Source organism: Humulus lupulus, chromosome 1 (assembly GCF_963169125.1).
Source record: "Humulus lupulus chromosome 1, drHumLupu1.1, whole genome shotgun sequence".
Lineage (NCBI taxonomy): Eukaryota > Viridiplantae > Streptophyta > Magnoliopsida > Rosales > Cannabaceae > Humulus > Humulus lupulus.
The window spans coordinates 88,146,113-88,173,751 of NC_084793.1; the positions used below are offsets into that span (position 1 = coordinate 88,146,113).

Sequence of the window (27,639 nt, forward strand, 5' to 3'; positions counted from 1 at the left end):
CTAGCCATAATAATTCAAGTTTAATATTTCAACACCCTCCCTTAAACTTAATTTGTGACTCCAAGAATGCTTCGAAACTTGGCGAACGCTTCTCCCTTGTGTGGCTTAGTGATGTTTGCCGCTTGATCTTGAGACTTCACACACTACAAGAAAAACAATGTGTAGAGGCAACAATATGAGTCACCCATAATATTGGGATTATTAGAGGCGACATATCGTTAGTCGCCCCTAATAATGAAAAATAATACTAGGGGCAACATGTCGCCCGTCATATTTGACACCATCGCCCCTGATAGTTGAAGAATTTTGGGAAAACACTACAGCAGAAAGGAGTATTAGAGGCGGAGGCTTCCGCCGGTAATAATAGGACATTCCGCCGGTAATAATCTGCTGGTAATACTTGGTCGGTGATTAGGGGTATTACCGGCGGATTGACACCCCGCCAGTATTCTATTAATACCGGCGGATTAATAGGGGCGGGACTCCGCCGGTATAAAAGAATAGTCAACCTCGTTTGACTTATTTAATACCAGCAGTCCCCCCCTAGTAATCTCCTGCTAATAAATAAACATAATTTAAGGAACAAAAAAATAAAATAATAACACCATTAAAGTAGGAAACAACTTATAAAAACACAAACAAAATTTTAAAAATATGAAATCCAGAAACAAATCTCATTAAAATAATTTATTAAACAACACAATAAACTTAAGAACATCATAAATCTTAAATATGTGAAATCTGAAACATATAGCATAAAAAAAAATCATAAAACAACATAACAAACTTAAGAACATCAAAAATCTGAAAACTGTCATGAAACCCATGCCGTGTTCAAACCCCATCAGTGGCCAAACTCTCTCCCATGGTCAGACCCACGAACCTCACAGCCCCACTATGAACCACCACCACCTAAATATTAGAAAAACCAGTTAGAGAGAGATAGGTAGAGTGTGTGTGAAAGAGAGATATAAAGAGAGACTTACCATGTGTGTCGCCGTCACACGCCTCGACCCCAACCATGGGCCAATGCACACCCAAAGGCCCTTAGCTTCGTCGACACCAAAGGCCACCACATTGGCTGCAGAGGGTGCCGCCACCAGCAAGACACAAAGAGTGACAAAGAGAGTACCTGTGTTGGAGCCTCTAACCTCTTCCTTCCCCGTAGCCCAACAGTACAAGTGAGAGTCAGAGAGAGAGAGAGGGAGGTCTCAGACATAGGGGCAGTGGTGGTGCTCGGACAGAGGGGTGGTGGTGGTGCTCGGACAAAGGGGAGGACTGAGAGAAGAGTGCGTCTGAGAAAGGGAGAGAAGAGAAATGAGAGAGACGGACGAAACGATGTGCAAATTTTTCAATATGTAAGATTATTAGAGGTGGGGACCTGCCGTTATTAATATTATCCCGCCGGTAATAAACTATTAGCGGCGGGACCCGCCGCTATATTAATATAACCCGCTGGTAATAGTCTTATTATCAGCGGATATTTACCCGCCGCTATTAATATAATCCCGCCGGAAATAAACTATTAGCGGCGGGACCCGCCGCTATTAAAATATTCCGCCGGCAATAGTCTTATTACCGACGGATATTTACCCGTCGCTAATAGTATTAGCGGCGGATAGTCCGCCTCTAATAAGGGATAATACCCGCCGCTAATAATTTTGAAACTTAATACCCTTTCGTTTCCCGGGCATTGTACTAGCAGCGGACTATCCGCCGCTAATAATTGGTAAGTCCGCTGCTAATAATTTTTTTTTTATTATTAATTTCCACATTATTAACGGCGGACCCAGTAGTCCGCCGCTAATAACCCGTATATTACCGGCGGACTAAGTCCGCCTCTAATTGTTCCGCCTCTAATTTTAGACTTTCTTGTAGTGAAAATTCAGAGGGAAAATATACGCGGTTTTATTTTGGGAAAAAAATTGACAAAGTTGTGCGTTTTATTATTAGGGACGATTCGTCGCCCCTGAAAATAGAACATAATAAAACCCTACCAAGTACCTCATTTTCTTCTCTCTGCGCCAACACTCATGCTCTCTCTCATTCTCCTTACCAAAAGTCTCTCTCACTCTCCTTACTCTTCCCCTCCCTCCCCCCTGTTAGGAGTGTGTCCTAAAAGCATGTAAAGACATTTGTTTTTTCTGTGAATAAATAAATACAATGGTTTATTATTATTGTCATATTTAGATTGTTAAATTATTGTTTGAATAATTTTGTAAATATCAGAAAAAATTCCATATTTATTATTGAGGATGTGATCTTGTATTAGTACGAGAGAATTAAGATCACGTGAATAAATAAAAATAGTCAACAACGACAAATTAAAGTTATGGAATTCTTTAATTGGAGTTGTAAGTACGGTTTACTGAGTATCATAATGATACAAATAATCTAGATTCGGATTATTGATGTGGAAAGACATCTCGGTAAAGGTGTTTTATATAATATGATTATATATGACATGGACCGATATGAATTAGAGTCTTTATCCAAAAACTATTTAATAATAAAGACTTGTAATTCATATCATAACAGATGATCATTTATAGATCAACCTAAATCCTGAGTGTTCATGAATTCCTGTTCATGTTTATTAAATCTTTTGATTCATTCGTTAAGGTCTCTTCAAAGAATGAGGCTAATGACTTTTGTTTTGGAGATTTAATATCATGGATGGCTGGGAACATGTATCAACAATACGAAATCTAATCTTTCCTAACGGATCGTATATTAGTTCCCTTAAGGGTTAATTCTGGAACTGAATGATTTTGAGCTCAAATCTATAATTAGATTATAGATTAATTATTCACTAGTGAATTAATGGTACTTAAGGAATAAGAAGTAAATTAGAAAGGTTAAATGGTAATTCTCCCATTCTAATTTATGAACTAATTAATTAGAGGGTTGAACTATTGTAAGATGGTTATATCAATGGACGACTTAAGAAAAAGATTTCTGTAAAAGTATATCTATAACATAAAGAGTGCAATTCTGAATTTATAGTGGAGTAATATCATAATTAATAAATTAACTATTATAATTAAAGAGTTTAATTATTTTGTTTCAATTTATTGGAGCTTAATGTTATAGGTCCATGGTCCCCGAAATGGCTCAAACAATCACTGTCAAAGGAAAATACAAAAAATGGCCAAAAAGGACTTATGTGATAAGTGAAATATTTTTCTATGTATCAAACATAATTATTGTTTAATTATGTGTAATTAATTAATTAAGAATTAATTAATTATTTGATTTATCAATAATATAATTAATTTTGAATTAATTTATTTTTGGGATTTTTGGTATTTAAATAATAATAAAAATTGGGAAAAAATCACATGCCTGCACAAGCATGTGGTACACGTGTGACACAGTGCACATGCACTGTGCTACACGCATAAGAGATGGACTTAGTCTCTTGATTCCACAATTTTAGTTATTTAAATATTAAATAAATAATGAGATATTTTAATATGATTAAAATATTATTATTTAAACAAAAATCTGATAACTGATCAGTTATTTTGAATTTGTTTAAAATAACAAATATTTTAATATATTGGATATTATTAAATATTGGATATCAGTTTTCATAGAACGTAATTTTTCAGGGATAGAAAAATATCTAGGATTCTCTCAGAGAAAAGAGAACAGTGACAAAAACAAAGGTCATTGTTCTTCACAAAACCTAGGTCCAAACTTTATCAGATCTCATGTGTTGAGAACATCTGATAAATAGTTATTGCCTATTATTTGTATAGCGAGCCCACACTCGTTCTTTGTGTGACTGAGAACATTTTGGAAAATCTTGGTGTGAGATCTCAAGGATTCAGCCATATGAAAAGATAGCAGCTAGGAAGGACCTGAGGTAATTTTTCTATTCTTGTCCTTGATTCAATATATATATGAGTGTGAAGAAGTAGATCTAGAAATCTTATGGGATTAATTTGACAATTTGATTGTTGTTCCTGTTATACCCAGATTTCGAGCCATAGTAAATATGACTTCGAAATCTGAGTTCACAACAAATGGTCTCGCAAGGATTGGGGTATGCTCCAGGATTGTATATCGAGCCGGCAAAGTATGATACATGACCTCGAGTATCGTGACCTCGAAATGATCTCGATCTCGAAAGGTAGCTCTGAGAACACCCTCATCTTCAGGAACAACTTCGGAGCAGGGGTCTTGAGCTCGATGTACTATCTCGAAAGCAATGTTAGCTCGGGAGATGTCAGTGGCTCGCACAATGACGTGAAACCTGAGATGCTAAAGCCTTGGAGATACGCTATGACCACCTTGAATATCTACAAGTATTATAAACATGAGATGTAATCCTCATTTATTAATGTAAATCCCCAAGAATCGTGGGATATTATTTAGTCAGTTATGCGTTTCCTGGTCTTCAGGGACGTTTCCTTTTTTATCTGATTATAGGCATTTAAAGCCATTTATTTTATTCACAAAAGAGTAACTACCCAAAATATGTGGGATAGTATTCTGCATCCTTCTCTATAAATAGAGAAGCCATGCACCATTGTAATGGACCGAAATTCTGATCCTCGAGAGAAAACTCTGGAGAATTCATGCTAAAGAATTTTTCAGAGATAATCTTAAGATTAATAACAGAGACTCGTGGACTAGGCAGATTTAACTGCTGAACCATGTAAAAATCGTGTGTTTGATTTGTTTTATTTCTTTTGGCCATTGTCATTAATTGCTTACATGCTCTTCTTTTATCTGTTGTTGAAAAACGGCGTCAACAGTTTGGTGCTTTCATTGAGAGCCTTAAGCATCCATCCCTGAGAGATTCATGGCCGCAAACAATCAGAACACTCCTGAAGAAAATTACCCAAGGCGTCCTGGAAAACAACCAATGGAGAACCCGGATGCTGATGAAAGAAGTGGGTCCTCTGATTCCCGGGGACCACCTCCACAACCAAGGGATGAGGACATGTACTACAATCCTGAGCGTTATGTTCCTATTGTAGAACTAGAAAATCGACAATTGAAACAGCTGCTGGCAGAAGCCAACAAACGGAATGAGGAGTTGACTAGGATGGCCGCAGAGGCGCAGGTGGCTCAGCCCCCGCCTCCGTGCGAAAACCAAGTCCCTCCTCCAAGGGACGTGCATGTTCCTCCCTGGAGGCCCCGTGGACGTCCACGGAAAGATGCTGCCATGAGGAGGCCGACTCAACCTCTGGCACCAGCAGAGCCATCTGCTCCTCCTAGGCCCTAGAGGAGTACTCGAGCTCAGGTCCCGCCTAATCCACTTGTGGAAGTGCCTGCAGGAACTGAGAATAAACGAGCTCCTACCGAGGCTCGGACTCAGGTTCCTGGTAGTGCACCGAACGCGACTGACCCATCTCGGGAAAATTCTGGACCCTCTAGGCCGAGGCAAGGGCGTCCACCACCGTCTCCTATACGGTTCCCTCCGTCTCCCGTAAGATATCCTTCACCTCCCCGCAGAAACGCTCAACCTGTTCGAGATCAGGATCAAGGGTGTACGGGGGATAGACAAGGACACAAGGAGACTTTCCAGGAGCGGAGAGGCGCACAATCTGAGAAAAGTCAGACGTCCCGGTCTCGCACTGCGGAGACAAGGCGACATGGGAAGAACCCATCGCGAAAAGACCGATCAATGAGTTTCACCAGTGACGAGTCCGGAGAGACCAGGTCCGTCAGTAAACGCGACCGAGGTCGCAAAAATACTGGAAGTCGCAAGAATCGTCCTGACCTGCGGAATCATCTGAATCAGAGCAGGGGGAAGGGAGATCAGACAAATCCGGACCTAAGGAATCACCTAAATGGGCGTAGAGATCCCTCACGGAGACGCGAGCCTGGGATCATGATCAATGACTGTCAATTCCAGACACCACCTAAGGACCCAGTCCAAGAAAGCATTGATCAGCTCGAAAAAGCCTTTAGGCTTTTAAAGAATGAACGAGGGAATGGTCGATACGAGGACTTTGACGAGGAGCTCGAGCCGTTCGTTCCACATATTTCTAACACTCAATTTCCTCAAGGGTTCCAGATTCCTCACGTCCCAGCGTTTGAAGGAAAAACCGATCCATGCAGTCACCTGAGTACATTCAACACTATTATGAGAGCTAGTAATGTAGGTTACGAGCTCAGGTGCATGTTGTTTCCAACATCATTGGCCGGACCTGCCAAGAGTTGGTTCGAAAAGTACAAGAGACACTCGATAACTTCATGGGATCAGTTGTCTAGAGACTTCAAGAAGCAGTTCCGAGCTATGATGGGAGTCAGACCAGAGGCATCCACTTTGACTAACGTCCGACAACAGCCGGGCGAAACACTGAAAAGCTACCTGACAAGATTTAATCTAGAGGTCGCCCGAGCTCGAGATGTGGATGACAGTGGGCACCTGATGGCTATCCGAGCTGGTGTGTTACCCGGAAGCGCCCTTTGGGATGACATGCAAGGGAAACCGGTGAGGTCAATAACCGAGTTTAACAGACGGGCCCAGAGATTTGTCAATGTAGAGGAGGCGAGGTCGAAGTTCAAGGTGACCTTGCAGACCGGAACTACAACGATAAACATTAACTCCGCCTCAACCTCGGCTGACCCAGCAGCTCCACAGCCTACCTCGGAGAATCCCTCCAAGAGGAAAAAGAGCGAGGGAAATAACCCCGAGGCTGAAGGAGGAAAGAAAAAGAAAGGAGAAAGGTATTTCTCCGTATATAAAGTACACACTGAGCTCAACGAGTCTCGAGAAAACATATACCTGGCTAATGAAAACCAGGTCCCCTTCAGGCGTCCGGACCCAATGAGGAATCAAAAATCCAAGAGGGATTCCAGCAAGTATTGCCGGTTCCATAGAGACACCAGACACACAACTGATGAGTGCCGACAGCTGAAGGACGAGATCGAAGGGTTGATCTCGAGAGGTTATTTCCGGCAGTATGTCAAAAACCAGAGTACTGGACAGACTACTGCAAGCCAGAGAGTAGCCGTGCCTTCGGCGGCATAGAATAATAACTCCCGATCTCGCGAAGAAGACAGGCCCCCGCCGATAGATGGAGAGGACGTAATAACCATCTTGGGAGGTCCTCATCTCGCAGGAGGGGGCAGAAATGCTCAAAAGCGATACGTGAATGAGCTGAAGACAGGGGACGGGTCTCCTTATGAACCCGAACCAAGGGCACCAAAAAGCCAAAGAGTTGAAACTCAACCTATAACCTTCACCGAGGAAGATGCCTCCCATGTCCAGTTCCCTCATCATGATCCACTAGTCATCACCCTGCAGCTTGCCAAAAAAAGAGTGCGCCGAGTTCTCATAGATAATGGGAGCTCAGTTAACATTCTTTATAAGGCAACACTAGAGAAAATGGGACTCTCCCTTCGCGACCTGAAGGCTTGTGCAACCACTTTGTATGGCTTTTCTGGAGAAGGAACTACCTGTATGGGGTCCATCGAACTCCCTGTGACCTTGGGAGACTATCCAGTCTCGGTGACCAAGATAATGGAGTTCGTGGTAGTAGAGTTACCATCTGCCTACAATGTACTGCTCGGGAGACCCGCCCTAGTCGGGTTGGGGGCAGTTTCATCTGTAAGGCATCTAGCCCTTAAGTTCCCTACTCCAAGCGGGGTCGGAACATTAAGAGGAGATCAGTTGGCAGGGAGAGAGTGCTACAACATCTCTTTGAGGGGAAAGAAACAAACGAGCGCCCAAGCACTCGTTATCATACAAAATAAAGATGGGACGGTTTTAGAAATTGATGAGGAGATCGATCCAAGGATTGAGGAAAAAGTTGACCTCCAACCTTTGGAGGAGCTCGAAGAAGTTCAGCTCGAGGAAGCTGATCCCTCGAAGAAGGTGAAGGTCGGAAAACACCTCCAAGACGAGGCAAAATAGCAATTAATTTGCTTTCTGAAGAAAAACCAGGATGTCTTCGCATGGTCACACTTAGACATGGTGGGGATAAGCCCAAATGTAACAAGCCACGCATTGAATATAGACAAAAGCTTTCCCCCGAAGCAACAAAAGCGAAGACAGATGGACGAGGATAGAAAGAAAGCACTAAAGGAGGAAGTTGACAGGCTGAAAGCAAACAACTTCATTAGGGACGCTTTTTACCCTGACTGGGTAGCCAATCCAGTGTTGGTCCCGAAGCCCAATGGGACGTGGAGAACCTGCATTGATTACTCGGACCTCAACAAGGCCTGCCCGAAAGACTGTTTTCCGCTGCCAAGAATTGACCAGCTCGTGGATGCCACGGTGGGGCATGGCCTGATGTCGTTCATGGATGCCTATTCTGGATATAACCAGATTCCCATGCATGCCCCTGACCAAGAGCATACGAGTTTCATCACAGATAAAGGGCTCTACTGCTACAATGTCATGCCATTCGGACTCAAGAATGCTGGAGCCACGTACCAGCGGCTTGTAAACATGATGTTCTCAGAGAAAATAGGGAACAACATGGAAGTTTATGTTGATGACATGCTTGTAAAGTCTCAACTTAACAAGAACCATGTTGACGATCTCGAAGAGTGCTTTGGCGTACTCAGGAAATACAACATGAAGCTAAATCCTATGAAGTGCACTTTTGGGGTATCTTCGGGAAAATTTCTAGGCTTTATTGTTAACTCTCGAAGGATCGAGGCTAATCCCGAAAAAATAAAGGCCCTGATTGATATGCCTTCACCTCGGAAGCATAAATATGTCCAAAGCTTGACTGGCAGGATGGCCGCCCTGAGCAGATTCATCTCGAAGTCAACGGATCGTGGCCTTCCATTCTTCAACTTATTGAAAGGAAGTAAGAAGTTTGAATGGACAGAGGAGTGCGAGCTGGCCTTTCAGGAGCTCAAAAAGCACTTAGCCGAACTGCCCATCCTCTCGAAGCTTGAGACGGGAGAAGTATTGTTCCTATACCTCTCAACCACCGAACACGCGATAAGCGCGGTGCTCGTTCGGGAGGAAGAGAGGGTGCAGAAACCCGTCTATTACATCAGTAAAAGATTACTGGGGGCAGAGTCAAGATATCCATTGATGTAGAAGCTTGCCCTCAGCCTAATCCACTCATCTCGCAAGCTCCGCCCCTACTTTCAGGCACATCCCATCCATGTACTGACAGATCAACCACTTAGGCAAGTCCTGTCTAAACCAGAGGCGTCAGGTCGGCTCCTTAAATGGGCTGTTGAGCTCGGACAGTTCGAGATCACTTACCATCCAAGAACAACCATTAAGGCATAAGCCTTGGCAGACTTCATAGTGGAGTGCACTGGTATAGCCGACGACGAGGTAATAACCACGGCCCACGAGCTGTGGAAACTTTACGTCGACGGCTCGTCAAATGAAAATGGAGCGGGGGCAGGAGTTATTCTGATCACTCCTGCAGGGAGAAAATTTCACTCTGCTTTAAGATTTGGCTTTAAAGCATCTAATAATGAAGCTGAGTACGAGGCTCTACTCGCGGGACTACGAATAGCAAAAGAGCTCAAGGCCAAAGCTATACATTGCTACAGCGACTCCCAGCTCGTGGTTAATCAAATCTTGGGAGAATACCAGGCTCGTGGCACAAGAATGGCAGCTTATCTGGAGAAGGCAAAATCCGTATTGGAGTATTTCGAGTTTTATGCAATCGAACAGGTTCCCTAAGAACAAAACTCAAATGCAGATGCCTTAGCTCGGCTCGCCACTTCCGCCGAAAATGAAGAGCTGAATGTTATACCCGTAGAACACCTATCAGCACCCAGCATTACTGAGCCAGACGAGGAAGATGTGTGTATGATTGAAACAGAACCAACCTGGATGAGTCCGATAGTTGATTATCTAGAAAATGGAATTCTTCCAAGAGATCGAAATCAAGCTCGAAGGTTGATGTATCAACTTCCTCGTTACACCATTCTGGATGGAAAGTTATACAGAAGAGGGTACTCCATGCCGCTACTTAGATGTGTAACTCCTCCCGAGGCTAAGAAGATCATTGAAGAAATTCATGAAGGGTTCTGCGGAGACCATACCGGGGGGCATAGCCTGTCCAAGAAGATTATACGCCAAGGATATTTCTGGCCAACCATTAAAATGGACTCTTTCGAGTACGTGAAAAAGTGCGACAAATGCCAGAGATTCGCCACAATACCCCGAGCTCCACCTTCCGAACTGACCATGTTGACATCCCCATGGCCTTTCGCGGTATGGGGCATCGACCTCATAGGCTCACTCCCAACTGGCAAAGGCAGAGTTAAATATGCTGTGGTCGCCGTTGATTACTTCATGAAATGGACGGAGGCCGAACCATTGGCAACTATAACTTCGAAAAAGATCCTTGATTTCGTGGTAAAGAACATCGTATGCCGATATGGAGTACCAAGAAAGATTGTATCTGATAACAGAATCCAGTTTGATTGCGACTTATTCACCAACTTTTGTGACAAGAACGGTATAATAAAGAGTTTTTCATCAGTGGCTCACCCTCAAGCGAATGGTCAGGTCGAAGCCGTTAACAAAACCCTCAAGAGTTCTCTAAAGAAAAAGTTAGAGGAGGCCAAGGGACGATGGCCCGAAGAATTTCCCCAAGTCCTTTGGGGATATAGGACTACAGCTCGGACATCAATAGGACATACTCTGTTCTCTCTAGGGTATGGCTGCGAGGCGATGTTGCCCATCGAGGTCGAGATTCCGACGATCCGAACTCAGATTTACGATCAAAGTTCCAATCATACTCAGCTCGAAGAAACCCTAGACTTGATCGAAGAAAAAAGAGAAGAGGCTCAGCTGAGAAATGCTGCTTACCAGCAACGAACTACAAGATATTTCAATAAGAGGGTTCGAGATCGAAAGTTCGGAGTGGGAGACCTGATTTTGAGACGCGTATTCTTAGCAACCCGAGATCCAGCAGCTGGGGTGCTCGGGCCGAACTGGGAAGGACCATACCAGATAGAGTCAGTCATCCGACCTGGCGTATACAAACTTGCGAGATTAGATGGGAGCCTGATACCACGAGCATGGAATGGCGAACACCTTAGACCTTACTATCAATAGTGTAGGAAAAGTGTTGCCTGTAACCATGACCTTCTATCTGTACTAGTTTGTTTGTTTGTTTTTGAATTTCATCAAATAAAAGGTCTATTTTGTTCCATATGTAATTTCTTTTTATTTTTGCAATCTCTCTTAATTTAATAACCTATGGTCACACTCATAGGATATTAAGGGGGCATCATTGGTATACATACCACCAGCTTAAAAAATAAAAAACATAAAGTATTTGGATATGACCAAGTACGCAATCTTAGGTAGTTCGGACTTAACCGAGTTATCAAAAACATAAAGTATTTGGATGTAACCAAGTACGCGAGCTTAGATAGTTCGGACATAACCGACTTATCAAAAAGATAAAAGTATTTGGAGATAACCAAGTACGCGAGCTTAGATAGTTCGGACATAACCGAACTACCAAAAACCTAAAACGTTTGGAGTTAACCAGATGTGCAAGCTTAACAAGTCTGGAACAAACCAGCCAAAATATCGATCGATGATAAATGGGAGCCTAAACCTATTGCGAAATATGTCGAGATCGAGGCTGGAACATCTTAAAGAAAAATAGTTTCGAACTCATAACCTCGGAGCCAAGATACTGAGGATGAGGAAAAGTGACTAAAAAGATATAACCAGATCATTCATATTACACACCATATAAGTACTCTTGAGTTCATGGTTAAAGTAATATCCGACCTTGATAAGTAACGAGGTCGGAAGCGGATAATTCGAATAAACTATGCATGAATGCATCGAATTTCGAGCCTAAATCCAAACTATGTTTGTATGAATAAATAAACATAACCGGTTCATCAATATAAAAATGTGCAAAATATTTCGAGCCAAGAAATGTAAAGCATATAAAAGAATAGTAAAGGAAATTGTATCAGCCCCGTGGGCATAAATTAAAATAATTACAGAAATGAGGGGACGCAGCCCCGATAACTGATCTCCCCGAGGCCAGATTCAAGGAAGAGGAGTCTCCTTGGCCTTCTCAGCATCAGTGGCACCGGACCCTTCAGGACGAATAGCATGACTATCCTCCTGAGCTTCCTCCGAAACGGTGCCCGGAGCAGCCTTTTCCTTCTCGAGCTGCTCAATCTTCTCCTTCTCAAGCCGTTCAGCCTCTTCCTTCTCGAGTCGAGCATTCCATCGTTCAAGAAGCGGCGCCTCGTGGGGACCCAAGAAGCTGGTGTCCAGCTCTTCGTTATAAGCCCACATCCGGTACATGGCTGAGTTGACCGCCTTTTCCTTCTTTTCTTTGTACTCGGCAGTAAGGCGAGCTTTGACATCCTCTATAAGGTCGAAGGTGGCGGTCTTGTCCTCCTCGAGCTTCTTATTGGTCTCCCGAAGCTGGGTGTTATCTTTCTTTTGCTCCTCGAGTTCAGTTTTCAGCTTTCCGAGCTCCTTGGCCATATCCTCACGCTCCTTAACCATTGCCTCGAGCTTAGCATTCGCCGCCTTCAGATCATCGTTCTCTCTAAGGTGGAGGTCCTTCGCCTCTTGGGCATGAGTCCTGCTCGAATGGATCTCGTTATTAAGCTCGTAGTTGAGCTGGGCCGTGAAGGCAAGAGCCTGAAAAAAGGAAGAAACCACCATTAGCTTCAAGACAGCATGGATATAAGCACAAGAAATATGGAAAAATACTTACTGCAGCGGTGTGCTCGATACTCTTCTCGTAGAGAACAGTGCGGTCTCGGGTGCCAGTTAGGCACTGCCACTGGGGAGCTTCGAAACTGCCGTAGCTCTGGCCGATCCAGGACATGACATCCGAAATCAGCGTAGATCCATGAGGTCCGGCAGCGTTATCCACCACATATGAGTCCATATGGGTGGAGATGGTTAGCTTCTGAGCTCGAGAAGCAGAAGGTCTCTTGGCGAGCTGAGCAGAAGACGTTTGACCCACCACAAGAGTTTGGGACTCAACCACGACAGGGGTACCAGCCAGCGAGGCCGGTGCCACCTCAGAGACGACGGCCTGCGAGGATGGCATCGTCGTGGGGGCGCTAGTCTGGCCAGTCGACGCAGCAGCAGAGCTCGAAGCCGGCGGGGCAGGAGGAGGCGTTTTCTTAGATCTCTTGGAGCCTTTCCCCGGCTGGCTGGTTTTCAGTGACCCTGCCCTGGGGCGTTTGCTCCTCTTGGCACCCGCATTGTCAATAAGGGTGTCAAGGTCGGAGTCCATCTCGTCTGCACAAGTCAACACAGTGAGTCAGTAAAAGAGGTGTACAAGTTACTTCAGTATCACAGACGTATAGAGTGATGGTAGAAAAAACCTAACTGGAACTTTCCCCCGAGCTCGAGCTTGGGGACCATGAAATTCCCCCGTCTTCAGAAGAGGCGGGGGGAGTGCCTTCCCTATAAGTTGGTGATAACCTCGAGAGGTCCCTATAATCATTGGTCCCATACTGCACAGCTATCCCATTCCACACCTCGTCCGTGGTGTACATAGTGTTGTATTTCCCGAGCCCACTATCAAACCTATGGACACAGTTGTCTACCCAACTCCATATGTAGAAGTGGTATCTATCCTGTGGGCACGAGACTAACCTATTGGGCTTGTGTTTTAGCAAAGTGGGGGACCACATTCTCGAAGTAGGAAGGGTTTTACCTTCATCTGAGTCCGAGCTCGAGGCCTCGTCGTTGGCTTCATTCCCAGATCGCGGACTCCTCAAGCGAACTGGGAGAGATGCCTTCCTTTCTCTCCTCGGAAGAAGGGTGCTTGTGGGCTGTGGCACCTCCTCCCAACGTTCGTATTTTTTGTTAGACCAGTCAGAGGTTGACTGGCCTTCTCCTAACAACCCACAGGCTCGGAGCTGGTCCTCTTGAAGAAGATACGAGAGAGAGCTCCTGCCATAAGGAAGTCGGAGCAAGGCCTCTCTGTGTTCCCTCATTGTCTTGGAGGGGGAGGGACGCTGAAAATTAGCTGAAAGGCGAAACACATTTCAGCTAAGTATGGTCTTAAGGGCTAAAATTCTGAGCTAAAAAAAAATAAAAATAAATAAAAGTAACAAGAGTACTTACGAATTCGCCTGAACGAACGATGTCGAGACGGGGACAGACCGTCTGTCCAGAAAAAAGCCTTTTTGGAGTCAGGAGGGTGGTTTGGAAGATCTTCAAAAATCTTCGTCTCTTTGGGATAGCTCGAGAGGTAGTAAAAACCATCCCCTCCCCGAGCTCGGGAGGGGTTACTTTTCAAACAAAAGAGATATAAAATCTCTTGAGGTGAGGGTCCTTTCCACTGCAGCTCGTGATACAAGGACCTCAGGGCAGACAGCACCCTGTACGAATTGGTGTTGAGTTGGAATGGAGCCAACCCAACGAAATCAATGAAGTCTCTGAAAAAGGACTTTAAGGGCAGCAGAGCTCCCGCCCTTATATGTTCCTGGCTCCAGGCCGCGTATTTCACACTGGCATCGCGGCCCCCAGGGGCGAAACAACTCCGTTCATGACTAGCCGGAGCTCGACACTTCAGGGTGTCCAACGAACTAAGGCCATGGAGGGCCAAGATGTCAGTTATTTGGTCGGTGGTAGTAACTGAGCTCTGGTAGAACTCGGCTTCGAACATCTCCCTCCTAGGCTGCGAAGACGAAGGCTCCACCATTAAAGAAAATTGGAGTTCCCCCGGATGATATGCAACCGTGACTTTTAACGCAGGGTCGAGGGGGATTGACCTAGGTCCTGGGTTGGGCTCCGGATAGATGGCCTCCCGAAGAACTCTTCTCTTCTTTTCAATGACCTCGTCTATCTGACGGCGATAGTGGGCTCGAATGTCCTCTTGCTCGCATGCAAGCTCGTATTATTTTATCCGACGCTGATTCCGGGCGAACAGCGATTCTGGGCTCGGAGATTTAGGCTCGTAAGGGATGGCTCGCAATGACCCCCACCGTCTTTCCAGATTCTGTGACATCTAACAAGAAAGAAAAAATGGTGAGGGCCATGCATACAAGAATCACGAGCTCGATGGTATGAGCTCGGGGATTTAGGAACAAAAAAATAAATATTGAGACCCTTACTAAAGAGTCAGAGCGTGCGTTCCACAGGAAAGAAAAAGAGCGTGGATGATCTTTTGAAAATCCCGAAATTCAAGGGAAAGAAAGGTGGCGGTTAGCCAGGAAGGGCATTCTTGGGTTTCGTGCGTTTGTCAAGGACAAGGGTTTTTACCCGAAAACTTAGTGTACAAGAAACATGGCCTAAAATTTTCAAAACCCAGAAAGTTGAAACTTCGCTCAAACGATAAAACTGGATATAAACCAGTGATGCAAAATCCAGCAGGGGAAGTCTAGGAAACTTAAAAGCCTATCGAAACGAAACCCCCTATCTTATTATGCTAAGAACGTAAACTAGCATACACAGCAAAAACAGTATAAAAAAAAAAAACAAAAATGGCATACTTACACAGTGATGGTGATTGCAGCGAAATCGTCGATTGGAGAAGAGGTTGCAAGAAAGAACTCACTGACTCGAACAGACCAGGATTTCTTTGTTTCTTGGGTCGAGAAAACATGCGCGTGACAGAAGCTTTTTAGGAGAGTCTTTGGTTCTCTGGTTGTTTTTCTTTTCTTGCTTACGATGAACAAACGTGAAGAAGAAGACGAAGAGGGGGGTCTTGTATATATAGGTGGGAAAATGGAATTAATCAGGAGCGTCGAGTGAAATCCTCACTAGATCGAACAGATGGGGATCAATGACAAGAAGGCGCCGAAAAGTTGTCAGACGGACGATCGTGGGCGTGTTCCCAAGGTACTCAAGTACCTAAAGTAAGCAATACCCAGCTGACACGTGACCATTTTCAAGAGTGTATGACGGTACGGTTCCCAGAAAAAGTAGTTCAAAAGTTTCCTTCTCTTAGGATTCGAACAAATACTTTTGAGGGGGCAAGATGTTATACCCAGATTTCGAGCCATAGTAAATATGACTTCGAAATCTGAGTTCACAACAAATGGTCTCGCAAGGATTGGGGTATGCTCCAGGATTGTATATCGAGCCGGCAAAGTACGATACATGACCTCGAGTATCGTGACCTCGAAATGATCTCGATCTCGAAAGGTAGCTCTGAGAACACCCTCATCTTCAGGAACAACTTCGGAGCAGGGGTCTTGAGCTCGATGTACTATCTCGAAAGCAATGTTAGCTCGGGAGATGTCAGTGGCTCGCACAATGACGTGAAACCTGAGATGCTAAAGCCTTGGAGATACGCTATGACCACCTTGAATATCTACAAGTATTATAAACATGAGATGTAATCCTCATTTATTAATGTAAATCTCCAAGAATCGTGGGATATTATTTAGTCAGTTATGCGTTTCCTGGTCTTCAGGGACGTTTCCTTTTTTATCTGATTATAGGCATTTAAAGCCATTTATTTTATTCACAAAAGAGTAACTATCCAAAATATGTGGGATAGTATTCTGCATCCTTCTCTATAAATAGAGAAGCCATGCACCATTGTAATGGACCGAAATTCTGATCCTTGAGAGAAAACTCTGGAGAATTCATGCTAAAGAATTTTTCAGAGATAATCTTAAGATTAATAACAGAGACTCGTGGACTAGGCAGATTTAATTGCTGAACCACGTAAAAATCGTGTGTTTGATTTGTTTTATTTCTTTTGGCCATTGTCATTAATTGCTTACGTGCTCTTCTTTTATCTGTTGACGAAAAACGGCGTCAACAGTTCCGCTGCGCATAATCTCTGATTTGATCAATAAAAACCAACACCCCCCCCCCCCCTCTCTCTCTCTCTCTATATATATATATATATATCTCCCTTACCACACCACGACGAGAAGAGCTCCACCAGCTGACAACGTTGCAGCTCTGTACATGCCAATGACACCGTGCCGCCACCACAATGAGAGCACCATTGCCCCGCTTGTGTAAGTTTTTATTTTCTTAAACGATTATATATATAATGTATAGTTTATATATATATATTATGTATAGTTTATATTTATTTATATATATTTAGTTTTTTTTTTTTCAATTTATATGAATATGTATATATTTATATTTATATGTATATGTATCTGATTATATGTGTAGTTTATATTTATATATATATATGTGCCTCTGTATATATATTTATTTGTTTATAAATATATATATGTATTATTGTGTGTGCTATGTATGTTATATGTTTATGATTAAATTTTTGTTTATAAATATATGTATATATGTGTGTGTGCCGAGAATATATATATTTATATGTATATATAATTTTATTTATATAAATATATATCATGTGTGTGCCGAGTGTATATATACAAATTTATATACATTTTTAGTTTTTTATTTATTTAAATTTTTATTTATAACAATGTATAATATCTCTTGGAAATTTGGTGACTAGGTATTTCTAATTTTGTGGCATCAAGGCATTTGTTTTTTGATTATGTTGTTTTAATTAATATGTGAATGTGTGTAGAAAGTAAGATGTGTTTATTGATATTTATATGTGTGTGTATAGAAAAACATATTGTGAATGTGTGTATAAAATTGTATGAAGTATGAAGTATTAATATTTGAATTTGATTAATAATATGTATATTGTGAATGTTCTAAGAATTTTCTAAGTGATATTTGCAAGGTTTTAATATTTTGGGATAGGTAAGAATATAGCTGTTATGTTGCTGAAATTTTAGTAGAGTAGTTATGAGAATTTTCAGTAGTGTTATGATAAATCATTATAAAATTAATTCATAATAAATAAATATTTAATTTTGAGTTTATCATTATTAATTATTTAAATTAAGAAATATATTTAGAATTAAATTAAGATTTAAAAAATATAAAATTATGAATAAATGTAATATGTAATTAAAATTAAATTAAATTTGGTGATATTAAAATAATTAATCTGATACTCATATTTATATTTAATTAGTAATATAACAAAAATTAATATAAACTTAACAAATAATAAATTATTTTTTTAAATAATAAAAAAACTATTATTCATAAATTTAGCATTAATTTGAAAGAAGAAAAAATAAGTTTGACAATTAAAAAAATAACTAATTATGAAAAATGTTGACAAATTTGAGAACTAAGAATGGAAATAATGACCTATATTTAATTTCAATTATATTTAATAAAACAATAATTAAAATAAAGATTAATAACAATAATAACTATAATAACATTCTTAATAAATGCATTTTTATAGCTAAAGTAAAGAGTGTCATGCCGAAAAAAGTCAGTAACATTGACTTGGAATGGTTTGAATCTTTGTAATAGATTTACTCAAAGCTTGTATAGATAAAAATAGTATATTCAGGCCATACATAGGTGCTGTTAAGATGTAATGTTGATTGGTTTTAATGAAGCTTCTGATTTACCAAAAAAAAAATTAAATAAATAAATAAATGCATTTTTAATTTTAAAGAACATTTAACCTTAAACATTATAAAATAAGACCTTATAAACAATCATATATAGGATAGGATGGTTATTATCACATAGTGATAATTGTTATTATTTCTAATAACAAAAAGTCATAGACATAAATTTAGTGGATGCCTTGGGGATAGTAATCCGAGTCATTGTATTCATCTAGTATTACCCTATGTTTTTCAAGATATTTATTCAGATATCTTGAAAAACTAGGTAGTACTAGATGTTTGCTGACTATCTCCAAGGGATCCACTAGTTTGGAATAGGGTAGGTTGGAGTTCGGAATAATTAAGATAATTAAATAATAAAATATTAATGTAATAGTTAATAAGATAATTAAATAATAAAATATTAATTTAACAATTAATAAGATAATTAAATAATAAAATATTGATTTAGTAATTAATAAGATAATTAAATAATTATCAATTAATTTAATAAATATATTATTAATTAATTAAATAATAATAACGAAAAGCCATAGACATATATCTAGTAGATGCCTTGGGGGATAGTAATCTGAGTCATTGTATTCATCTAGTATTACCCATTTTTCAAGATATTTATTCAAATATCTTGAAAAAGTGAGTAGTACTATATGTTTATTTACTATCTTGTAGGGATCCACTAGTTCAGAATATGGTAGGTTGGAGTTTGAAATAATTAAGATAATTAAATAACAAAATATTAATGTAATAATTAATAAGATAATTAAATAATTAAATATTAATTTAGTAATTAATAAGATAATTGAATAATTATCAATTAATTTAATAATTATATCATTAATTAATTAAATAATAATAACAAAAAGCCATAGACATACATTTAGTGGATGCCTTGGGGATAGTAATCTGAGTCATTGTATTCATCTAGTACTACCCATTTTTTCAAGATATATATTCAAATATCTTGAAAAAGTGCGTAGTACTATATGTCTTCTTACTATCTCCAAGGGATCCACTAGGTCGAAATATGGTAGGTTGGAGTTCGGAATAAAATTTTATGACGAAATATGTGTAGAAAATTGTATAATATATTGTCAATGTTTCTGGGAATTTTCTGAATGTCATTTGCAGACTTTTAAATTTTTGGGATAGCTTAGAATGTAGACGTTATGCTGCTGAAATTTGGGTAGAGTTAGGGGACTAAATAAATAATTAAATAATAAATAATTTAATCTAATATTAACAAATTTAATAATTTAAAAATAAATTAGAGGAATAATTTTAAAATAATTCATTATACAATTAAGATGAAAAAGTAAGTTTGATGGTTAAAAAAATCTAATTAAGAAAATAAAAAACAAACAATAAAACAAATTACTATTGGTTAAATTAATTAAATAATAATTAAAATTGGAATTATTAATAATTTTAAACAATATAAAATAAGAGCTTTAAAACATCATAATTTTTTATGGTATCATAAGCTTTTATAAGACATCATAAAACAACTAGTGTTTAAAAATATTTCATTTTTTGTTGCTTTTCTTTGATGATAAAATTTGATCACCAAAGATAGGATATAAGTTTTATATATTATCACCTAGTGATAATTTTTTATTAATTATTTTTAATTACGAAAAGCCTTAGACCCGTTCGGAGAGGCTGAGTCTGTAATGACTCTTAAATATGCTTCTCCGAATTATCCAGGACGGTATGTGTCCACATGGATTGTTTGGATTTGCTGTGTACCTATAATTTGATCTATTGCTCATTTTATTGTTTCGTTAGTAGATATTTCAATATGTGTCTCCTTATTTGTTCTCTTTAGTGTGCAGACTTAATTTTAGTCTACGTACTTATGAGAACCATAGGGAGGGGCTGCCGAAATTTTTACATAAACAAAATAATGTTAAGAGTGTAGATTAAATTATATGTATACTACAAATCTGAATCGGATAGGTTCTTTACCCTTTTAGAAGTGAAGTGAAAAGGTGGATTAGGACACACACACATAGTCAATCATGTTTAATTGTTGTTTATTCTTTTATCATAGAAGTCGATCGATAGTTCGACGACAATAAGGAATCATAACTGTGATGCTTATTGGAACGATCTCCAAGCCTACTTTAAAATTGCAAAAGAACATGTAGATTACGATGGGAGAATTTTGTGTCCGTGCATGAGGTGCCTTAATGTTAAACTACAAACTATAGATATGGTGGAGGCTCATGTCTTTGACAAGGGTTTTCAACAAAATTATCAACAGTGGGTTTACCACGGTGAGGTGGAAGCTAGTGTTTCCAATGAGGTGGTTGAGGAGAATGAAGATGTAGATGAGATGGTTGACGTCGTTGACGATTTCATTTTACCGAAAAATGCAGACAAAGCAGATGTTGTGTCTGGCAGTCGAATGGGACAGTATTATGACGAGTTGTTCGACGAGATCGAGGCTGAGTTGTATCCGGGTTGTGATTGGATATCATCCTTAAACTTTTTGGCAAAGTTGATGCGTTTGAAAGTTAGGGGAAGTGGCCAAATAAATCTTTTGATGAATTGTTGAAGTTACTAAAGTTTGCATTTTCGAAGGATAATAAAATTCTTCCAACACACTACGAGGCCAAAAAGAAGTTGAGTAAGTTAGGGTTGGGATATCAATCAATACATGTCTATAAATATGATTGTTGCTTATTTTATAATGAGCATACAAGCAAAAATTCATGTCCTATGTGTGGGAGTAGCCGATGGGTCAATGAAAAGAAGAAGGGGAAAAAGGTTCCACATAAAGTGATGTGTTACTTTCCGTTGACTCCCAGATTAAAGCGAATGTACAGTTCAAGACATATATCTGATGACATTTTATGGCATCATACTGGGAGGTCAAAAGAAGATGGGGTGATGTGTCATCCGGTCGATGGGTATGCATGGAAAGACTTTGACGCCACACATCCTGATTTTGCAAAAGATCCCAGAAATATCCGTCTAGGCTTGGCTACTGACGGGTTTAATCCTTTTGGCAACATGAGCTTTTCATACAGCATGTGGCCTATGATTTTGACGACCTACAATCTCCCCCTGGCTGTGCATGAACGAGGAGTATTTTATGCTAACTCTCTTTATTTCTGGGCCAAAATCATTGGGTAAAGACATGGATGTATTTCAAAGACCCTTGGTGGATTAGTTAAAATAATTGTAGATTAACGGGGTCTACACAAGAGATGGCACAAGGAATAAAAATTTTCAAGAAGTGTTCAGCCCTTTTGTGGACAGTTAACGATTTCCCTACTCGTAGTAGCTTTTCTGGTTGGAGTGGGCAGGAATACAAAGTATGTCCAACCTGCAATGAAGACACCACTTCCATCTGAGTGATTAGTAAGACATCTTATGTCGGTCATAGGAAATTCTTGTCGAGTAATCATAAGTATAGAAGGGACAAAGAATTTGATGGCAAAGTTGAGAAAATAAATCCTCCACAACAGTTTACTTGTCAACAAATCTTAGATCAAGTCAATGCTTTACCGCTTCAAGTTCCTAGTAAACATGACAGATTTGGGGGTGAAGCGCAAGCGAGGTGCAGAAGAAATTAATTGGAGGAAAAAAAGTATTTTCTATGAACTTGAATACTGGAGTTCAAACCCGTTAAAACGCAACCTAGATATGATGCATGTCGAGAAGAATATGTGCGACAATCTCCTTGGGACTTTGTTGGATAATGATAAATCTAAGGATACCACTAATGCAAGACATGATTTAAAGAATATGGGGGTTAGGAAATTGTTGTAGATTTACGAGGATGCCAATAAAAGGTTAATGAAACCGCATGCTCCATACGTGTTCAATCCTGAACAGAGGCGAGCTTTTTGTCAATTTTTGAAAGGAGTAAAGTTGCTTGATGGTTTTTGTTCTATTTTGAAGAAAAAAGTTGCAAACAATGACTCAAACATTGTTGGGTTGAAGTCCCATGATTGTCATGTGATAATGCAACGATTACTTGCAGTAAGTGTTCAGAATTTTTTACCAGAATCTAAATCCACTACCATTATTGAATTGTGTAATTTCTTCAAACAATTATGCTCTAGAACGCTGAATGTTTTTGATATGGAGAAAGCTAAGGATGACTTGATTATAATTTTATGCAAGATGGAGTTGATTTTCCCTCCAACATTCTTTGATATAATGATCCATCTGGTTTTGCACTTGCCTGATGAAGCTATATTGGGAGGACCCATATTTATGAGGTGGATGTATCCTTTTGAAAGATACATGAAAAAATTAAAAACTATGTGAGGAATAAAGCTCGTCCTGAAGGATCTATAGCAGAAGGATATATTGCAGATGAGGCTTTGACATTTTGTTCATTGTATTTCAAAGATGTGGACACAAAATTTAATCAATCTGATCATAATGAAGATGCACTGTATGTGAATCGACGCCTCACAGTGTTTGAATCTCAATGTCATCCACTTAGTAAGGGAATTCCTGTACCCCTCGATGAAAATAATCGAAATAAAGCTGAATGTTTCATATTGGATAATTCACCTGAAGCTGAAGTTTGTTTAGATTAAGCACAACATTAATTTTCATATTTTTCATGGCATCAATATACTCCTCCCACAATCTTGACGTTGTTAATTAATTAACAGGGAACACCTAACTGATCTGCAATACAAAGATCTGGCGGCTAATCATAAATTGATACAAATGAAAGAGTTTCGTTCATGGTTTCATAAGAAGGTAACTTGTAATTAGCAAATTGTATACTAAAAATTACATTCTCATTCTAATATGTTTCTATATTATTAGATATATGACTTGCACCAGCTTGGGTCATTAGAGCATGCTGATGAATTGCTAGCTTTAGCATCTGGGTTGGATCTATTGGCCTACTCCTATCAATCACGTATAATGAACGGAGTTTGATTTGTTTCATAAAATCGAGAACGAAATCGAACTATACAAAATAGTGGAGTGTGTGTTGCTGGAACAGAAGATTTTAACTATTATGTACAACTTGAAGAAATACTCCAATTGTCTTTTAGTGGTGCTTATTCGGTGGTACTATTTCAATGTAAATGGTTCAATACAAATCCGAATAAGAAGAAAAAAATCACATAAAATAATATCACTAGTATCAACGTCAGCGGTGAATGGTATAAAGATGACCCGTTCATACTAGCTAGCCAAGCGAAACAAGTATTCTACATCAATGATCCCGTTAGAGGACGAGATTGGAAAGTTGTCCAAGAAGTGAATCATCGACAAGTTTGGGACTTTCCAGACGATTCAAATATGATTACTGATGTTGATGTTGTATATGAGACCAACTCATCGAATTTTGTTTTGACTGTGGATCTCAGAGAGTTGGTTGTTCAACAATCTGATGCACCAGCGACCCAAGTCAACACGCCACATCGACCTTCTTCAGTTGGTCAGGATGATGATGGATTTATTAATGACGATCAAGATGATATGGAAGACAGTGTAGAAGAAGAAGATGAGGATGAATTGCTTGTTGACCTTACTGATTATAATACTGATAATGTGTGCCCGATAGATGTTGATGTAATTAGTGATGATAGTGACTATTCTACTTAGTTTTGCATCTCTATAAAAGTATTATACATATTGAGAAATAAAAAGTTTGTTTCCAAATAACATGCTTCAAAGTACCTAATCAATTCAAATAATACCCACTAAAATTAATTATAAATAATAATTAAATATTTAAATAGATATGTCAAATTACTGTCGTGTCAGTAGATGTTAGCAGATGTGTCTAGAGCCCACGGTGGAGACGCTGGTAGATATCCTCCACCGGATCCTACTAGGATCCCGACATCATGCGAGTTAGGTAATTTTTTTTTATTCACTCAAATATGTTTATCCTGTATATACTAATATTCTCTGTATTGTTAATAAAAAAAATAATAGGAATTCCAACTAAGAGAAATGATCGTGGCGCAACTATTGGAAAATATCTAGATGAGAGGTGGCGGAAAAATGGAAAACCACTGGAAGTAAAGTTTTTCCCGTGAATGTACAATGTTGTTGGGGGCGAGCAAGCTGCTTTTGTTCGCTTCGTGGGCACCCAAATTAAAACAAAAGTTCCCAGATATTTAGATTCTTGGGAATCAGTGCCTAAACAACACAAGGACCAAGTCCTTGGCATTATCCAGGCAAAAAAAAAAATTAAATGATTTTTTAAATTTGTCTTTAATATAGTATTTATATTCTTAATATGTTTATTTTTCAATTTAGTGGTATTATCAAATAGAGGGTTGCGAGAATTTCTTAAAGTGTATAGATGGTATCGATTGAGAGATGAAACACCGATACCGTCATAGGAAAACAATAAGACACGAACACTTTGAGAAACACTACAAAGGACTTGGTTCTAAACAATAAGACCAGAGGATTGGGACAAGGTTCTAAACAACCCGACAAGGATGTTATAGGGGAGGACTGGAAGCAGATCTGTCAGTAATTTACAAGTTCGAAAGTTATTGCGCGCTCCGTAAAGAACAAGGAAAATAGAAAGAAACAGAAGTATTCTGCAATGCAGGGTACAAAATCGTTGGCGGCCATCCGTCACGAAAGAGTAAGTCAAAGTTAAAATGTTATCAAAATTATGTTCTTTTAAAATTATATGTTCTCTAACATTTGGGTTATATTTTTTAGGCGAACTCGGACCTTATTGAGTCTTGGAAGGAATACCACTGGAAGAAAACAACAAATGATTTCGTGAACGAAGATGCTCGCCAAGATTATGAAAGTTTTAATTATGTTTTTTTAATATTCATAGAGTTATATTTATAGTTAATGTCTAACGTTTTCTGAAAATAGAAAAAACTGAAGGGTGATTTTGAGTTTCAAACTCAGCAAACATCTGTTGTCGCTTCCAATAATGATGGTTCGACAACAGTTGATCAGGTGGAGGTACTACAAAAAGTATTGGGTCAAAGGCGTTGACACGAATGAGGAGTGGGCCGTAAATTGGAGGGCTCGGGGTCATCATCTACCCAACACTCTCACTTCAGCGAGTCTCAAGCTCCTCCTCAATGTTCATCAGAACATATAGAGAAATTGGAGAATAATCTACAGAAATTGACTGACCAATTTAATTTCTTGTCTCAATGTTTTCCACCTTCATTTCACCCACCAAACGTTCAAATGCGGCCTATGCCTGATAGTGACAACATTTCTATAGCTTCGTCTTCTCAACCTCTAGCTCCAATCCATCCTTCCATGTACGGGGCATCGCCGTCTCATCCTATGGCACCTTACATGTACAGAGCCACACCATCAACTTATTCGTGTCCGATTCCACTATCGTCGCAGTCTCCGTATCCCTACATGTATGGAGCAAGATCATCCACATTACCTCACAAATATCCCTTGATGATGTCGCCGCCGCAGCCACCACCACAGCCACCACAACTGCAACAAGAAGACAATATGAAGGACGAGGTAGCTAATTTAGGAGACTAGATTTATATTATTGTTAGTTATTGTCACATTATATGAACAATATGGATATTTTTTAGCTTAATTAACTAATTTGAATATTTAATATAATATTTTCATTTTTAATATATTTGTTTTCAATTATTTAAATTTAAATTTAAATTTATATTATATATTTTAATTAATTATTTTTTAATTATTAAAATATTTTTATAAATAAAAAAGTATTAGGGGCGACAATAAAAAAGTATCAGGGACGACTTATGACTTTTCAGGGGTGACACATCGACCAAAAGTTATGCCACATGTGAAACAATTGGGGGCGACATTTTAACTTTTAGGGGCGATTGTGATATTGCAATATCAAGGATGGCTCATTAGTCATCCCTAGTGTATACCATTAGGCGCATTTTCTTGTAGTGCTACATACTCCAACCTCACTTCTTTTGTTCCAATGCATTCTCGTATGTAATGATCACGTGTGTTGATTTTCTTGCTTCTTTCATGAAACACATGATTCTTTGCTAGTGCAAGTGTTGATTTGTTGTCAGCATGAATCTTGATAGGCTCCTCTTGTGCCACATTATTCAAATCTTTCAACAAGTTAGCCAAATAGCATGGCGAACACATGAAGTTGCAGTAACATATTTAGCTTCACAAGTTGATAGTGTGACGATTGGTTGCTTCTTTGACATCCAAGTAAAAGCAATTTTCCCATGAAAAACACAAATCTGGTGGTGCTCTTTCTATCATCCAAGTCTCCACTCCAATCGCTAGCACTATATCCAACTATCTCATAATTTTTAGAAGATGAATAAAAGAAGCCATAGTTGGTTGTAACTTTGATGTATCGAATTATTCTCTTTCCAGTCTTGAAATGAGTTGTTGTTAAAGCTTCCATATAGTGACTAATGATTCCAACAACATAGAGAATATCTTACCTGATACAAGTTAGGTACCACAAACTTCCAACAAGGCTTTTGTAGAGAGTTGGATCCACCTTTTCTCCTTCGCCATGCTTTGACAACTTGATTCCACATTCCATTGATGTGCCAAACGGATTAGAATCATCCATCTTGAACTTCTGAAGCACTTCTCTCGCATAGCCTTCTTAAGTGATGAAAATGCATTTGTCTTCTTGCTTAACTTCAATGCCGAGGTAATAAGACATTAGCCCAATGTTTGTCATCTCTAACTCCACTACTACAAAATACCCTTTACGGGACACTTTTTTAGGACACGCACATAAATGCAAGTCCTTAAAAATATTTATGGAGTTTTTAGGACTCTCAATGAGAGTCTGAGAGTCCTGAAAAAACACAATTTAGGACTCGCAATGAGTGTCCTAAAAAAATATGCGAGTCCTAAAAAAATCTGGGCTAAAAAATGAGTGTTTTACTTAACAATTTTAAGGACTTGTTTTGGGAGTCTTTAATACTCTTTAAGGACTCGCTTTGCGAGTCCTAAAAACATCTGGGCTGAAAAATTAGGAATGGTGACTTTTAAAGACTCGCTTTACGAGTCCTAAAAGAGTATTAATGACTCTCAAAGCAAGTCCTTAAAATTGTTAAGTAAAAAAGCATAAAATTATTTTATGTAACAGTTATTATAAGTTTTAAGAGAATTTGTATAGTTTTGATTTTTAAAATTATTTTTTATAATATTAGGAATATAGAATTGAGAGTTTTATAATCACATTTTTTTATCTGAAAAATATACTCTTATTTTTATTTATAAAATAAATAAATAAAATATAAGTGCCAAAAATCCCTTTCTCTCTCCCACCCTACCCGATCCATACTTGCCCTTCTCCATCTCTCTCTCTCACATGCT

General features: G+C 39.2%; 1 pseudogene; it reads right to left on the bottom strand.

Annotated features, from left to right (window-relative positions):
• Positions 1-27,605, bottom strand: LOC133817923 (uncharacterized; annotated as a pseudogene).
• Between the last annotated feature and the right edge of the window lie 34 nt (positions 27,606-27,639).